The sequence below is a fragment of the Pinus tabuliformis genome, chromosome 5_1 (assembly GCF_031772625.1).
Source record: "Pinus tabuliformis cultivar Carrire ecotype Pingquan chromosome 5_1, CPIR1, whole genome shotgun sequence".
In the NCBI taxonomy this organism is placed as follows: domain Eukaryota; kingdom Viridiplantae; phylum Streptophyta; class Pinopsida; order Pinales; family Pinaceae; genus Pinus; species Pinus tabuliformis.
This window is the reverse complement of record NC_142305.1, coordinates 911909001-911925955: the sequence shown is the minus strand read 5'-3', so window position 1 is coordinate 911925955 and position 16955 is coordinate 911909001.

The window sequence follows — 16955 nt, the reverse complement described above, 5'->3', positions numbered from 1 at the left end:
AAAAAAAAAAAACACTATATAATATAAATTACAAATTCATAGTATTTTTTTTTTTTAAATAAAAATATTTCAATGAAATTTTATACTTTCCATATCTATATAAAACTATAAAATAATTCATATTTAAAAATTTATCACATTTTTCTTCAATTTTTATAGAGATAATTAATTTTTAATTCTTAATGAAATAATAATAAATCTTACACTATTATATTATAATTTGTAGGAATTTACAAGGTAAGTTCCTCAGAAAGAACACCAAAATGACACCGCTCACAACCAGATCACAGATCAATACACCAGTATTTTTGACGTGGTTAAAACCCTCAAATAGGGAAACAGTCCACGGCCTGCGCCAACGTGGCTACTACAGGCAATTTATTAATCAAAGAATGAAAATTTACATAAGCTTCTCTCATGCACGGATTACCCGAACAATGACCCTCCATGCGCTTTAAATAGAACTCATGGACCAATCGGGTGTCAAGCCACGGATCAAGTGTCGGTAATACCGAGGAGAGAGTGAACCGTCGGATCACTACATATCGTGACCGTCGGATTGTAAGTTACAAAATGTACAACGGTAAAGAAACACACTTTACCTAACTCTATACCTAACTCTACACTAGACCAAGTTGAACTTAACTATATCCTATGTGTCGGAATATCCTAACATCCCCCCTTAAGAACAACTTGGGATAGGATTGAAGGATTTACAAATATGACACAATAGGAGAAGGAAGGAGGCACTAGAGCCTATCCCCCCTTAGTGACAACTTCCTGAACTCCAAGCATATATCGAAGTTTAGTGAACTTCGCCTCTGTGAGAGCCTTTGTGAAGATGTCTGCAACCTGATCATCTGTTGAACAATATTGCACTTCAAGAACATGGTCATGAATGAGCTTTCTGATGAAGTGCATGTGTAGTTCAATGTGTTTGCTGCGCTGATGCTGGACTGGATCTTTGCATAGCTGAATGGCACTTTGATTATCACACCAAAGTGTGGTTGGATGCTGCTGCTCAAAGCCAAACTCTGATAGGATCTGACGAAGCCACAAGGCTTCCTTACTAGCTTCCACGGCACCACGATACTCTGCTTCTGCTGACGAAAGAGAAATGGCAGCCTGTTTCTTACAAGCCCATGTAATAGGTCCTGAACCAAGAGTGAAGACATAACCGGCAGTAGACTTCCGATCATCAGGGTCACCAGCCCAATCAGAATCAGTGAAACCAACTAATAGAGGAGCTGCTTTGGCACTGTAATGAATCCCAAACTGTACTGTACCTCGAACATAACGAAGTATTCTTTTAGCTGCTTTCCAATGACTTTCACGGGGGTTTTGCATAAAACGAGCAACAAGGCCAACAGCAAAGGAAAGGTCAGGACGAGTATGGGTTAAATACAAGAGTTTTCCTACAAGTTGACGGTATAAGGTAGCATCAACTTCAGGAGAAGTACAAGAGACTGAAAGTTTGACTCCAGACTGAAAGGGAGAAGGGGCTGGCTTACAGTCTTCCATGTGAAAATGACGAAGAATATCACAAGCATACTTGGACTGGGAAAGGGAAATACCCTCCTTGGATTGCAAGACTTGAAGACCGAGAAAATAGTGTAAGTGTCCTAAGTCTGTCATTTCAAATTTCTTTTTAAGGCTGGACTTCACATGGTTTATAAGGTTGGGATCACTACCAGTAAGAATAAGATCATCAACATAAAGAACAAGGATGATAAGAGAGTTGCCCACTTTCTTGGTGTAGACAGTATTGTCAGAATGACACCTAGAAAAGCCAGATTCTAAAAGAAAGCTATCCATTTTGGCATACCAAGCCCGAGGAGCTTGCTTGAGACCATAAAGGGATTTCTTAAGTCGACATACAAGGCTGGAGTCTGTTTGGATGAAGCCAATGGGTTGTTCCATATAGATTTCTTCATGCAAGTCCCCATGCAAGAAGGCAGATTTAACATCCATCTGATGGACTTCCCATTTTAAAGAGGCAGCAAGGGAAAGAACAAGGCGGATAGAGTTCATTTTGGCAACAGGGGAGAAGGTTTCAGTGTAGTCAATGCCTTCAACCTGTGAAAAGCCCTTAGCAACAAGACGAGCTTTATGTTTATCAACTTTCCCATCTGGTCCATACTTGGTTCTGTAAACCCATTTACATCTAACAAGTTTGCGTCCCTTTGGTAGAGGAACAAGATCCCATGTATCATTTGTCAACAATGAATGATATTCTTCATTCATAGCTGCTTCCCAATGTGGATGGCCTGAAGCTTCTGCAAAAGTGTCAGGATCATGATTTACTGGAGCTTGAGCCAGTAAAGAAGAGGCTCTTTCAAACTGAGAACGTGTACGTCGCTGATCTGTAGGATCACCGGCAAGATCACCTGCTGCATCCCGAGTAGCACGGACCCATCTTGGAAGTTGAGGATCCTGAGAAGGTGGGGGAGGATTGTCATCCTCACTTTCATCATCTGAAGAAGAAATGTTTTCAAAAGTAGAAGAGATAGGAAGAGGTGGCACATCCGCCGGACTAGGCTCGCAGGCCGATTTATTTTCATCAAATTTTACATCTCTTCTAATGATAACATTTTTGGACTTAAATGGAATAAGTCTATAACCTTTTACATCTTCAGAATATCCAACAAAAGTACATTTCTCACTCTTAGGTTCTAAAGCTTTATGCTTTTCATCTGGAATATGGGCCCATGCTTCACTTCCAAAAACACGAAAGTGACTTACATCTGGTTTAATGGAACTCCAAGCTTCTTCTGGAGTGATATTCTTTAGAACCTTAGTAGGAGTGCGATTGATTATATAATTTGCACAATTAATTGCTTCGGCCCAAAAACTAAGACTGAGTCCTTTAGATTGCAGCATACAATTAGCCATTTCCTTTAAGGTGCGATTTTTCCTTTCAGCTACACCATTTTGTTGTGGAGTGTATGGAACAGTATGTTGCATTTGAATTCCATTTTCGGTGCAAAAGTTGATGAATGTGTTTTTAACATATTCTCCACCATTATCAGTTCTTAGCTTAAGAATTTGATGTCCAGATTGTTTTTCAACAAAGGCTTTGAAGGCCAAAAAAGTGTTAAATACTTCGCTCTTGAGTTTTAAGAAGTATACCCAAGTGCGTCTGGAGAAATCATCAATGAAAGTTAAGAAATACTTGCAGCCAGAGAATGAAGCAACAGGAAGTGGACCACATAAATCACTGTGCACAAGCTGTAAAGGGGCTGAGGCGTGCCAAGAGGCACGTTTTTCAAAACTGTCCCGATGATGTTTTCCGAGTACACATCCGGAACAAACACCATCTCTGCAAGATACCATAGGAAGACCTGTCACCATATTTTCTTTACATAGATGCTGAAGGGAGCGATAGTTTAAGTGACCAAATCGCTCATGCCAAAGTTTGCTCACTTCATCATTATGAGCAACAAATACTGAGGGAAGATTTGATGACCCAAAGTTGTGAAACTTATACAACCTTGTGGAATCATCAGCAATACCAGTAGCTAGAATCTGTTTAGGATCTCTTAGATCCTTGATTACAACATCATGAGGTGAAAATTCAACAATTTTACCTTCACCTGAATGAGTTATCTGATATACAGATAGAAGGTTGCAGGATAAGGTTGGAACACATAATACATCATTAAACTGACCATTGTCTAGATGAACAGTTCCAGTCCCTACAACATTAAGAGATCTATCATCACCAACATATATATTTTTGGTGTTACAATCATTTAAAGAAGAAAACATGGCTTTGTTTTTGGCCATGTGATAAGAGGCTCCAGAATCAATGAGCCACTCATGAGAATGAGAAGAAGAAGATACATTTAATGCATAACCAGACTGAGATGATTGACAACGACATGCAGAAAGTGCCATTCCTGAAGATGAAGTTGAAGTTGAAGTTGAAGAATGCTCCACATGGATGTTATGTTTCTTCATTGCGGCTTCCAAGGCTTCCATCTTCTTAAAGCATTTAGATTCTAAGTGGCCATCTCGATTACAAAAGTTACAATGTCTATCAGTCTTCTTCCATTTGTTTTTATTGGTCTTATCATTTTGCTGAAATGATCTTTCATTTTGAGGCTGAGTTTGCTTAAGACCCTTGTTTGGTTTAGGACCATTCTTTTTAGGATATGACTTCTTAGGATTCTTTGAATTTGGTTGCTGCTGGGCGGCTAACGCTTTCTTGGAAGAGTTTCCAAGATTAAGAAGACCAAGGTGTAAGAGTTTTTCTTGTTCTCTTATTAAAGAATCACAAAAAGAGTCAAAGGAAGGGGCCTTGTAGTCTTTTCCTTGACAAATGAAAGCTTCCCTTGTAGAATGGAAGGTGGAAACAAATACAGAGTAGGCTGGTCCCAACTTAGTAAGGATGGAATAAATAAGGTTACTATCTTCTTTCTTAACCTTAACACCTTCCAAGAGATATCTAAGGGTCTTGAATTTGGACAAGAAATCTTCAATGCAAGAAAAATTATTAGGATCCAATGTAAGCAACTCATTTTCAAGTTGATGGGCTCTAATTTCATTTTTAATCCCAAAAACTTTAGTGATTTGTTCCAATGCTTCATGAGGAGTCTCAAGTTCTGCAATATGGAATCTAAGATCAGGAGAAATAGACATCCCTATCAAACCACGTGCTTGATCTTGTCTATTTTCCCATTTTGCAGCCTTGTCTTCATCTTTTGGTTTCTTCTCTTGGTCTGTGGCTATTCTGTAGAGACCTTTACTTCTAAGTAAATCTTCCATGTAGGATATCCATTGGAAGTAGTTAGTGCTGTCAAGAATGACTTGGCATGGACTTTCCATTTTTTTAAAAAAAATTGAAGCTGAAGATGCTGAAAGTAAGTGTTCCAATGGATAGATCTCGAAAAATTAGGCGGTTTTAAAAAAAACGGCTCTGAAAAAGGCTTCCGGATGAAGAAGTTATGGCTTTTTGAAAAAAAATTGTTGAAGTTGCCGGCAAAGTGCGCGAATGTGCGGAAATGAAAAAAATCCGCCCCCACAAAATGGAGACTTGAACCCAAGACCTCTACTCTCTTAAAATAGCTTTGAACCAATTGATCTATACAAAAAATTTGAGAGAGAGAGAGAGGGGGGGGGCCTTGGTTTGCGTGCTTGCCTTGAGAAAGCTCTTTTTCCCTACAAAACACAAAACACAAAACCCAACACGGACATGCAAAGAAAACGAACCTTATGGCTCGAAGTTAGCTTTAGCAAAAAAACTAGATATTTAAAAAAAATGAACCTTGCGGCTCAAAGTTAGCTTTAGCCGAAAAACTAAATATTTTTCTCAATGTTTCTGATTTTCTGAGATCACACTAAGGTGCAGGGAAAAGAGCATACGCATGAGAAAAATCCTTCCTTTCTGTTTCTGATTTGCCCAGATCGCACAGAGTCGCAAGGCAAAGAGCATATGCAGAAATGAAAGGTATAGATCCGGTTAAAAAAAGCTAAATAAACCGAAACCGAAATAAGCAGAGAGAAAATAACAGTAAACTACAAATAAACACTGTATACCTCCCGATCTGAAAAATGACGCAGTTAGGGCTACCGGAAACCTTTTCGCGTGAAACAGAAGGGGTTCCTCACTGGAACAAATGCTCCGAACGCAACAGAGCAGTCCTCTCGGCCCAAAAGCAGTCAGAAACAGCAGATCTAAGAAACGACGGTCGGATGCAGTTCTACCGGCTTCAGATTTGGATCACCAACGGACGCGACCCTCAAATAGCTCTGATACCATGTAGGAATTTACAGGGTAAGTTCCTCAGAAAGAACACCAAAGGGACACCGCTCATAACCAGATCACAGATCAATACACCAGTATTTTTGACGTGGTTAAAACCCTCAAAGAGGGAAACAGTCCACGGCCTGCGCCAACGTGGCTACTACAGGCAATTTATTAATCAAAGAATGAAAATTTACATAAGATTCTCTCATGCACGGATTACCCGAACAATGACCCTCCATGCGCTTTAAATAGAACTCATGGACCAATCGGGTGTCAAGCCACGGATCAAGTGTCGGTAATACCGAGGAGAGAGTGAACCATCAGATCACTACATATCGTGACCGTCGGATTGTAAGTTACAAAATGTACAACGGTAAAGAAACACACTTTACCTAACTCTATACCTAACTCTACACTAGACCAAGTTGAACTTAGCTATATCCTATGTGTCGGAATATCCTAACATAATTAACCTTAAAAAATAAAAAATAAAAAAATAAAAAATAATCAATTTATTTTACTATTTAATTTTAATAAACAAATAGAAATCTTTAAATGTCTTTCATATATATATATATATATATATATGAAAGACATTTAAGAGATTTCTATTTGTTTATTAAAATTAAATAGTAAAATAAATTGATTATTTTATATATATATATATATATATATATATCAATTGAGAAAATTTATTCTCATATAATTATAGAATACTTGATCCAATTATTTACTCATAATTCACTTACGTAGATTTGATGCCATTCACATATTGCCATGCACGCAGAGCTTCGTTACATCTCAGGTGTAACTATCAAAATATCAGTAGTAATATTAATGTGCCGAAACACTTAGCTTTAGAATGAAAGTTATAGAATACTTTGAATTGATATTTATGATGAAAGTTCTATGGTGCGTGTTTGCCTTTTTTTCGTATGAAAAACATAGATGATCCATACTATGTTGGGACAACCTCTTTTCTTTGATCATACAACACACCTTTTTTTGCCCTGCAATGGGATTTTCTGACTTTGATCTATTAAATAGAGTTGCACATTACAGCAACATAATCTACCTGTAAGCTCTGCACCCGTGGCCACCAGCAAAGGAGAAACTAAGGTTTTACACTCACATACTAAATTTCTAGACAAAATACCATGAAAATTGTGGAAAAGATGGTTTTCCTACCTCTAGTCTATCAATTGTGCTTCTCACTGATATTAAATAATTTTACAGCAAAATAGGATCTCTTAGCTTATCTTCAATCAGCTACATTAATTTAAATTACAAATACTAGGGAAATTCAAATAATATAGAACAAATTTAGCTCACACATTAAAGTTCCAGAAAAAATACCATGAAAATTATTAAAATGTGGCTTTCCTACCTCTAGTCTATCAACTATCCTTCCTCTTAATATTTTTTTAGACCTTCTTTCCAATAAATTATGGCCATAACCTAAAATAATATCTCACTGATACATTTTCTCTAGAAAACAAGATCTCTTAGTTTATCTGCCCTTCTTATAAATATTTTTTCAAACCATTTTTCCAATAAGAGTATGGCCATAACCTAAACAAATCTTTATTTTATCAACAAAAATAATTTATGTAGTTAATTTACTTAAATAACATGACCTCTTTGGAAAAAATAAAATTTAATTAGAATTTTATGCCTTTAAATAGGCTACATTATAGAAGAATACCATGGGAAAAACCATAGGTTATGAAAAAACAGAGTTCGAAAATCACTGGTAATTTGCTCAAAAATGTTTAAATAACATAACATGATAGAATATTACAACATCTCAGGTCTGATGAAGGGTAGAGTGTCTACAAGGAACATTGGATAGGATTAAACATCCTCCACATAGTTTTATCCGAAAAAATATCTCATTACAATATATTTTCCAAATGGCTAGAGACTAATTTACTAAGTTTACAAATTTAGTTGATATTTTCTCTTTAAACATTTTTTTTTTCAAATTTATTATAATATATTTTATTAATTATTAATTATAACTTATTTTTTCTTTTTTCAAGGTAAATCATCCTCTCTCTAACCTAAGGGTGCAGTGAGGTTGAATACAACAATATTCATAAGCACAAATCTTAAAACAATATTTTTCCCAACCACTAAAAATAACCCCAATTAACAATTATAAAAAAATTCTAATTTTTGAAATTAAAAAAAATATATATATATATTAATTTTTTTAAATCAAAATAAACTTACCTCACCAATAAAACTTAAAAATTTGAATTACCAAAATTTTAACTCATTATTGTGCAGTGCAAATAATATATTACATGGAATAGAGGAACTAACATATTACACGTAAGAGATGAACTAAGTGTTTTAGAACTTTTGATTTATATTTAAAACTAGCAATTGCACCAAATGTTGCAAAGGAAACGCCGCAATGCATAAATTTTAGAAGAATCATGACATATAGAAGATTACTAAATATGAAATTAGTAAGCAAAATTCCATTCAAAGCTAGAAGATAAAGAGAAATCACCTATATGATGCTAAATTTACAATTCTAATAACCTTTCCAATATATTTTGCGTCTCAAACTTCAAAGATGCTCTTTCAAGTTCTAACAACAAATATTTGATAAAAAGGATGCTCTTTTTCAATATTGAATAGTGTTCAAGAGCTTACAGTCGTTTACCAATTGCTCTTAAGGTGATTGGGGTTGCATTTTCTTGTCCTTTCTTTACTTCTTTTAGGCATTTGGACTAGAATGTGACACGAGGTTTATTCAAAGTTTTTTTTACAAAATGACAAATTCAAAATTTACCATTGGATGAAATAGTTTAAAGCAGAGCTACGAAATCAATATATCAATAAGGATAGCCACTAACAAAGCAACTTTACACTATTTGATAGAAGAGAACTGGATCTTTTGTTGAGCATTGATTAAATAATTCTTTTAGTTGACATAACAACTTTGATTCACTATTCATAGGTACCATGGTGAAATCTTTTCCTATGACTGTAGTATCCCTCGATTTCGAGGGGAGGGTGGAAAAGGTCCTCATCAACCATCACTTAAATTTCTAGAGCTTGCGTAGAAGCTCTAGTTTGATATGTTTACAGTGTCCACAACATTTCTTGACCTACTGATTTAGATGTTTATGGAATCATAAGTGTTTGGTGAAATGAACTGTGAATCTTCATTTATGCCACAGAAGAACAAGAATCTGATCTCTTGAAACCCGCATTGTATAACCATATCCATCTTGTGTGGAATGAGAACCTATTTTAGTTACCTCTGTTTCATAATTTGTACTCTTAGAACAAACAAATTGTTGTGAGATATCCACATCTTCCCTCCAAGCATAAGGTTTACTGTCATCCATTATAGAGGAGCCTATTTTCCTTTCCCACATATCCTACCCTATCTTTGTAGCACGTGATGTTTTCTATTTTGATTAATTTAGGATCCTAGAGAATTCTCAATCCATTGAGGAATCCTTTGGATTGTATCATTATTACTTTACATGTGTTCTAACGTATCTTCACAAGAGAAAATGATTGTTTTATTGTCACACTTTGTTGCTTGTAGTTCAAAACCATAGTGGGTTTTTCTTGATTGATTATTATCTTTAACATGTGATGTTTTCTAGGTGTGTTGAGACCTCGTATATTCAAATAGAGAACAATCATTGGTAACTTAGGATGAGAAGGGAGGTACTTATCTTTTAGGTTAATGGCCTATTATGATTCTACTAAGAGTCTTTTGACTTTATTTAGTTTCTATTTTGTATATTTTCATATTCCACTGTTCTCTCGTGCATTTATCTTACTTTGATATTTGAGAGAGGTCATAATAAATAATCCTTTAACTTCATTGGATTTTTAGGGTGACTTAACAAATTTTATATTTCTTCCTAGGTATTTCTTTTTTCAACTACTATAATTATTGAAATTATCAATTTTCCAAGTTATATTCTCCATAATCCACTAAGGGGGTTAGGATTTTTCAACTACTATAATTATTGAAATTATCAATTTTCCAAGTTATATTCTCCATGATCCACTAAGTGGGTTAGGATGTCAATCGACATCATTTAAGTCTCCCTTTCTATTTTATGTGATTCTTCCTTAGACTCTTGAAGTTCCTCTTCCTTCGTCTCAAGTTTTTTTCTAAGATATTGGATTAGTAATGGACAACGTTAGGTGAGCTTTTTTTCCTTTTGGAGTTGTGTGGGATTTATTTTGGTGAAAATAGGGGCTCACCTCTTTTGGAGGAGCCCTCTTCTTCATTGGCTAATACTACAAATCTATTTTTCCATTGGGTGCCTAATTTTGGGGTCCTAGTATAAGGGTTTTCTTAGTGGAATTCCTTCTATTTGGAACCTTAATTAAGCCTGCTTGATCTACACCTTCCCCTCCCCACCTAAATATTCTCATGTGTATTAAGTGGAAAATATTGTAATAGATGGTTGTGTTCACTAAAATGGAATGTACTCATATTCCAAGCTTTGCACTAAAATTGAATGTACTCATAGTCCAAGGTTTGGATCCATTCTATATCTTGGTAGCATATGTTGATAGACTCACGGAGCACTCCATTCACATTCACATACACACAAATATGAACATATGAGGTGTAATCATCCATTATAGTGAGTTATGAAACTTTAACAAAGGAACTTAGGGTGTTTTAGACACCTTCAATAGTTTCTTGTTCCTAGAATTCCAAAGGTAATACATTTTGTTACAAACAAAGACTTTAATGAATGTTTCTTTATTAGGACTAAATCATATTTTTCAGTGTCTCATATGTAGACTAGTTGAATTGGAAAAAATAGCGTCCTCTAAAAATATGCTCATTGTCTTTCACACAGGGCTCAGAGCCTAGTTTGAGATCATTTTGTCCTTTCATTTTGCATGTAGTATTGACCTATCACGTGAGGGATTTTTGAGATGTGGTTACCCACATTTGGAGATGTGCCATCATACTTTAGGTTCTCCTTCACTTTGGCCAAGCAACCACTATGTAGTTTTAAGGCTATCTTCCTCTCACCAAGTGCATCTATGGTGGTATCCAATCCTTCCTTGCACCACTCTTTCCATTCAATGGTTGTTTGACAAAAAAAATACCACATCATTCCACATCCTTGAAAGATAATGTCTTTTCCAACAAGGAGTGGGGCATTTCCATGCTTCGAAAAGGACACACTCATGTAAAAAACCAGAAAATGTTCTAGTAATAAGGACCAAAGTGTAACATAGTACCTAAACCAAAAAAAATTGGAAGGCACCATCATCATTTTTCAAAATAGAGATTATATTTAGATCCTATTAATCGAAAAAAAAAAAAAAATACTATATAATTTAAGTTACAAATTCATAGTAATTTTGCAGGCTCTTGTTGGGATTTTCTCCAAGGACCATCATATATATCTCACAGAAGTTGAGATATTCTGCAAAAAATCCTTGAAATTTTGTAAAAAATATTAATTTAAAATTAAAAAGTGTCGTATAAATAGTAGTATTTACCTTTTAAATATTTTTGTGATTTGAAGAATATTTTGCAATTTATTATATATCTAATTATTTAAAAATACAAGCTAAATACTAATACATCTCTGTGGACACACATGGCTACACGTCATACAAACCTTTAACCACAGCGAACCCTAGTTCTATTTTTTGCGAATAACGCACAGTTAAAAAAACACCCACTCTAACAGATTCAACCCGAGCACCCTCCAAATATGATCCCGTCATGTTATAACCCCAACAATCCACACCCCGGTGTTGTTGCCTCGGCTCACAAAGATGAGTATCCCAGACGACATCGTCGGTGGCATGCCCATCTGCACATAAATATTGTTACCCAAGATATGGTTGTCGCGACGAGGCTTCCAACCCACAAACAAACCCATCTAGGTTGTCCAACCTACAAACAAACCCATCTCCGCTGTCAATAGACACTGGTTGCATCACAAGTTCGGATCCATAGACACTCACACCAAACAGAGTCGGTTCATTTTCTCCCTAAGAAGCTGCCAAAGAATCCATAGACCCCATTGCCAATACCACCTTGACCTGAAACCCACACACCATAACCACAACCTACAACTACACCCCATTCTCACAAGTATTATTCCTAGCCATTACCCAAAAGCAAAAAAACGCACATCTCATACTTATTGTTCCTAGCCATTACCCAAAAGAAAAAAGAAAAAAATAGATCTCATGATTATTGTTCCTCACCATTACCCAAAAGCAAATAAAACGCAGATCTCAATCTCAACCTCTAGCTCTTTATAGACGCCATTAACCCTAAATTGCTCTCAGCATTATGATATTCAAGAAAGTGCTGATGCAATATATGTTTGTATACCTTTAGTGCATCGTAAGGATCACAACGTCCATGATTATGACTTTGTCCACTCTGAAAACAGGGTTGCGGCTTGAGTCAAAAATAGTGCAGCCATTGCAGCTGAAAAACAATACAAAAATAGTGTAGCCATTGCAACTGAAAAATAGTACACTGTGAAAGCTTATTGTCCATCCGAGGATGCCCGACGAACACCTTGCAGAGCTTATGGTCTATCCTACGCTACCCATCAAACACTGGTTCGTGTGGATGAAGTCTAAAACAGTATCACATGGAAACCCGTTATAGAATTGTAACTTACTAATAACCATTTTCAATCGAATGGTAGAGGTTATTTCTTTCGTCTAACACCTCAATCAAAAGCACACAAAATTACAGGCGGCATGGAAGGGAAGTTCATTTCAGAGGGAACCCTGTAAGGCGTAAATATTAAAAATATCCAATCCAATTATTTCTTATTAAATACTAATTTCTAATATCATATAGTTTAAATTTTAATAAAATACTAAATTCTTTTACTGTTTATCACATCCAATTTCTTTTATTTTTTTAAATCCATCTCATTTCACATAAAAACCAAGCATAACCATAATCAACATTAAAAAGGAACATAGAGGAGATGCACTAATAGTCATGGGATTTTAGAAGAACATTTTTAAAATACAAAATTTATCATGTTTTTGTCTAGAGTATTTTAATTAATAAATGCCTTCTACTTGAAAGGGATTTTAGAAGAACATTTTTAAAATACAAAATTTATCATGTTTTTATCTAGAGTATTTTAATTAATAAATGCCTTCTACTTGAAATTTAATAATATTATTGTGAATAAGATTATTTTTTTATTAATGAAAATATTTTTTTAATATAAATAGATATAACATTCTGAAAAATCTCTAAAACTCTTAGTATTTGAAATTTATATAATTTAAATCCACAATTCCAAAAAAAAATCTAATAAATTAAAAAAAAAAAACAAAAACAAAAAAAACCATATCATTCTACAAATTTCATCACTTATAAAAAAAAAATTGGGTTTCTTTTTTTAAAATAAGTTTGTGCAGTGTTTTTTAAGAATTTCATAATTATATTTTCTAAATTTAAAAAATTTCATAATTAAAAAGCTATGTCTTTTAAGATATATTTACCATGTGAGTGAATTTGGATTAAGTGAGATCTATATCAATGGTATGATATATTTGTATTAAGTTTATAATATTGGTATGTAATTTTTTTTAAATTTGATTTACATTATTGGTAATTAATGAAAATAGGTGAAATATTTTGTCTTTGTATAATATCATATTTTCAGTTATTAATCTAAAATTAAAATTTAGATTTATTGTAAAGAACATATTGGTCCAACTATCAATAAAAATTTCTCTAGATAAACAAAGATTAAGGAAAGGGAAAATTTTAAGGCTAATGTTTTTAAATAAGCTTATTTTTCATTTTTTTTCCTAAAACAATATTTAGCAATTTCCTTTTTCTATAAAAGAAAAAAAATGTACTCACTCAAATTTCACAAGATAAAATTATTTAACCTAGAAAATATTCATAATTTTATAAAAAGACTATATAAAGTCATTATATGTTTGAGTAAATTTATAAAAATAAATTCTCGTCCTTAAAAGTTTAGGCAATTAAGAGTTGTGTAATAATCTCATTACCTATTATAGTGATTAAAGTGATATAAAATATATCAATTTAGCATTTGAAAAAATGGTATATGATAAATAATAAATATTAAAAATTAACACACTGTCTTGAAAATAAAAAAATAAAAAAAGTCAATCCAATTACTTCTTATTAAATACTAATTTCTAATAAATAAAACAATTCATCATATATTTCGAAACTTTTAATAAAATATTAAATTTCTTTTATTTTTTAAATCCATTTCATTTCACATAAAAACTAAACATAACCATAATTAAAACTTAATTTATTTAAGAGCCATCTCTTTTCCACATTAAAAAGAACATACCATAATTAAAACTTAACTTATTTAAGAGCCATCTCTTTTCCACATTAAAAAGAACATTGAGGAGATGCACTAATTTTGCATATTAAAAAGAACAGTGAGGAGATGCACTAATAGTCATTCGATTTTAGATGTTTTTTACTTGAAATGAAATAATATAATTATATAATTGTGAATAAGATTATATTTTTTTATTATTTAAAATATATATTTTAAATATAAATAGAATTAACATTTTGAAAATTTTCTAAAACATTCAGTATTTGAAATTATATAATTTAAATTCACACTTCAAAAAAAATTTCTAAACTAAATTTGAAAAAAACAAAACTACATCATTCTACAAATTTCATCATTTCATTTTTAAAAAAATTGGGCCTTTTATACATTTTTTTTCAACTACACCATATTTCATCATTTTATTTAAAAAAAATTGAAGCTTTCATACATATTTTAAAGATTTTTTTAATAAATTTGTACAGTATTTTTTTAAAATTTCATAATTAAATTTTCTAAATTTAAAAATTTTCTAATTATGTGTTTTAAGATATCTTTACCATGCGTAGAGTGTATTAAATTTGTACAGTATTTTTTTAAAATTTCATAATTAAATTTTCTAAATTTAAAAATTTTCTAATTATGTGTTTTAAGATATCGTTACCATGCGTAGAGTGTATTTGATTTAAGTGAGATCTATATCAATTATAAGATATATTTGGATTAAATTTATAATATTGATTTGTAATTTTTAGAAAATTTAATTTACATTATTAATAATTAATAAAAATAAGTGAAATATTTTATCTTTTTACAATATCATATTTTCCATTATTAGTCTAAAATTTAAATTTATTGTAAAGAGGAAAATGCGTTGCAGTGATATATCTTGAAAAACAAACTTATATATATGTAGACAGCGTGGCAAGGGTTTCGACTCTTTAAGGTTCACAGGTTAAAGCTGGGGAAGACAACCGCTGTAATTTAAGTAAATACATGCCAATATGGAGGGTGTTTATTAATCTCATATAAGAGATTATGCAGATTTTAATTTTATATATATATATATATTTTGAATTTTTAGTTTGTTCAGTGATGTTATATGGGTGTGAATTGTGAGATACTAGCACTCCCGTTTTAAAATAGAAATAAATTGAGAAAATCCAAAAATGTTTGATCATGAGCAAGTTCAAAATAAAAAGTTCAGTACCTTATGAGATAATGTTAAGTGAAACAGAAGCAAATGAGAGTAGCTAGATGGCCTAATGTTATCTTCAATGAAGGCATGAGTGAAAAAAAGAAAACATGGATGAAACAAAACTACACATGGATGCAAAAATAGAATATCTACCTCAATGCCTGTCCCACAAATAGCAAGGAGCTCAAGGATTTTGTTACGGAGAAGTTTCGTAAAAAGGTATGGGGAAAAGGGTTGGGTAGAAAGAAGAAATATTACATTGAGGAATTCAACCCTAGGTGTGATCTACAACAAAAAGAGTTCATTGGCGCTAGCATTTCATGGAGGGCAAAGGTTCTTATTGCTCAATTAAGGGCCAACTCACATCAACTTTGGTGTGAAACAAGACGGTGGAAAACCCCTAAAGAAGCTTGGGAAGAAGAAGTGTGTACATTTTGCACGTCCCGGGCTGTGGAATCGGAAAAACATTTCATTTTGCAATGTGATGCATTCAAAGACATCATAGAAAGTTATGAGAACATGTTACCATCAATTTCTTGGGACTGTCTTTTTAGCGAGAAAATTGTTGGAAAATATATATATCCTCTTTACCATTACCACCATTACCAGTGGATTGACAAACATTTGCCAACGCAAACTTGTTATAGATAAGTTATCCGATTAATCAGATAATAAAATTTGATACTGGAGAGAAATAAATAGACTAATCCATGTAACGCATTTAATCAAACTGATTGGGGAGGGAATGAAGATATAGTAGAGATTAAATTTTTGATAGCTTTTTTTCTTGCTTTTACAGCAGGTATTCTAGTTATCAAATTAGGTCAAATACTGTATGACTGCTGATTTTTTCTGCTTTTCTTGGCCTAGCCATCCCTTCTTGGCTACGAATGACCCGGAGACCGCTACCGTCTGCCAGTGGTTTGACAAACATTTGGTATCGTAAACTTGGGATAGTAAGTTTAGATTAATCCAATCCCTTCTGGGCGGATAATAAATTCTGAGAAATCTTTAGGTAAAAGTCATATTAGAAGTGTTTTGTCCATGAGCTTGAATCATCTAGTATTGTTAAAGATTATTCAGGTTAAGATTAATCCAATCCCTTCTGAGAGGATATATATATATATCGTGGTGGAAATACTAAGAGTATATATATCCTTTAGATTAATGACGCAGAGAGCACAACCGTCTGCCAGTGGCCATTGACATACATTTGGCGTTGTAGGCTTGTGACAAATTTCTGTCATTCAATATTGGTGTGGGTAATGCATCAGTAAGTCCAAAGAAAGAGCAGAAAATATGGTAATTTGCATATATGATGCGGAGGCAAGTGTCCATTGACAAACATTTGGCATCATAGACTTGTGATAGGTTTCTGAAGTAAAAGACGACACCCGAAAGGGGATTTCTATTGGTGTGGCTAAATGTATTAGCAAATTTCAGAGGAAGACCCGAAAATATGCTGATATGTGTTTTTATTTTTATTTTTCCACGCCAGGCTAATGGTTTTTCAGTACTATTTTGAAGAAATTTTGGAATTTCAGGGTATAGTTGTCAAGTTTAATTTTAAGTGGAATTCAAGTTATTAAAAATACTGAATCTATTTTCAGCATTAAAAACTATTCAAACCCTCCTAGTTTTACATTTTTTGAAAATGTTCAGGATA